This window comes from Ursus maritimus, unplaced genomic scaffold (genome assembly GCF_017311325.1).
Source record: "Ursus maritimus isolate PB19 unplaced genomic scaffold, ASM1731132v1 scaffold_85, whole genome shotgun sequence".
In the NCBI taxonomy this organism is placed as follows: domain Eukaryota; kingdom Metazoa; phylum Chordata; class Mammalia; order Carnivora; family Ursidae; genus Ursus; species Ursus maritimus.
Window position 1 is genome coordinate 25,306 of NW_024427052.1, and position 1,823 is coordinate 27,128.

Below are 1,823 nucleotides of genomic sequence, written 5' to 3' on the forward strand. Positions count from 1 at the left end.
AGAACTCAAACTAGATTCTCAAATATTTGTATAGAAATGTTCATGGCACAATGATGTTCACAATAGTCAAAAAGTGGAAACAATACAAACGTTCATCCACAGATGAATGGATAAAGAAAATGTGGTAAATCCCTGGTTTATATGGAGGCCGAGAATGTTGAAGAACTGATGGATACTACAATCTTGAAATCATTATTGTAAGTGAAAGAAATGAATAGCTAGGCTGAGGAAGACTGTGATGTGATTATTAGTGACTATGGGTTTTTGTGGGAAGATGATGAAAATATTCTGGATTTATATGGTAGTGATGGGACAACTTTATAGATATCATAAAAATTGATTGTACACTTCAAACATGGAGAATTGTATGGTAAATTATATCTTTAAACAAAGTCTTCTTAGGTCTTGATTATATCAAGTCGAAATGGAATGTTCAGGAACCCTGAGAGGAACATTTCATGTTAACAACATCAGCAAGAACCAAAATCAACTCAGCAAACGAAGTGTAAATCTAACAATGAAACCCTGGCTCACACAGTAGAATCCATTCAAGAAGTATTAAACGCCAACTATTTGTGGAGCTGTGCTCTTAAAGCCAGGATGGTCAGCCAGCATTCAACAGGACAGAGGGGAGGGAGTGGGAGGAGGGAGTTACAGGGCGATGGGTATTAAGGAGAGCACGTGTTCTGATGAGCACTGGGTGTTCTAACTTACTAGAACTAATGAATCATGGAACAGTACATCAAATACTAATGATACAGTGGCTAACTGAACGTTAAAAAAAAAAAAAAAAAAGACATGCTCCTCATCCCACAGTAACCTGAAACTGGTAAAGAACAACCAAGATGATGATGGCTGGGCTGTACTCTGGGCAGATGTCTGAGACCAAAGTATAAGTGTCAACACTCCTGAGTTTTTTCCTAATTGTGAAGCCGCCATATAGCTTAATGCAATAGAGAGAAAACAAAAGCATATAATTCCTCTACCCGAGCCTGATGTATTAGCTTCCGAAACAGTCGAATACTTATGAAGTTTTTCTTTCCATAACCAGGAGACCACCCCTTGAAAACGACAAATCCCAGTAGGCTTTGCGCGCAGCTGAGTGGGTACTTTCCTTTTCTCAAAACCGTGAATTACGGGGTAAACACATTCTGGGCTTGGGGAACTAGGACCACGCGGTTTGCTAAAAGTGCCAGTTCTTTCCAGAGCCTTCATCCGGGACTTCGCAAATTCGCACGGCCAGTACCGAGCCTTTGGCTGAAAAGGTCAGTCTAGCGTCTTCTATCCCCCACCCCCATCCCGGTCCATCCTTTCTGGGGCCAACCTCCTCCGGTCACGTGGAAGGCCTCGTGTGCGCGATTGGTCGCGGGGTACAGACGCTGGGAGATAGGTTTGCGAGCTTCCGTGCGGCTGGTTAAACTCTGTATTCGGTTGCTTCCGTCAACTCTCCGCGACTCAGGTCAAATAGGCCGTCTGGAGGCAGGCCCCCGCTGTTCCTAGGAGGTTTATCCGGTAGATTCCCTGATCGCCGCTGGCTGCGGGAGTAGAGGGTAAGGGAGAATATGGTCTTTGACAAGTTGGCTTTTAACTGTTTTTTGTTCACTTTAGCCGCGGCACGAATTTTCGGCTCTTCTTTCCTCCCCGGGTATCACTGTGGGAGCAAGTGTGTGTTTTTATCTGTGTGTCGGACTAAATGGGGTGGAAGAAACGGCTAGGGTTTGGGAGCGCGCGGCTGAGAGAGAAGGGAAAGCAGGGAACTCAGCCCTGTCAAGGAGATAGTATGCGAAGCAGGGGTGAGCGAGGTGTGGCAGCCACGTGCGGAC

The 1,823-nt window shown here is 45.1% G+C and overlaps 1 protein-coding gene across 1 annotated transcript in view; it reads left to right on the top strand.

Annotated features, from left to right (window-relative positions):
- The first annotated feature begins 1,418 nt into the window (after positions 1–1,418).
- LOC103680816 (gamma-taxilin-like) overlaps positions 1,419–1,823 on the top strand; it is a 36,570-nt gene continuing 36,165 nt past the window's right edge. The window contains exon 1 of the mRNA XM_040625515.1: positions 1,419–1,550. The gene's annotated coding sequence lies outside the window, so the exon portion shown is untranslated. The remainder of the gene's footprint in view (positions 1,551–1,823) is intronic.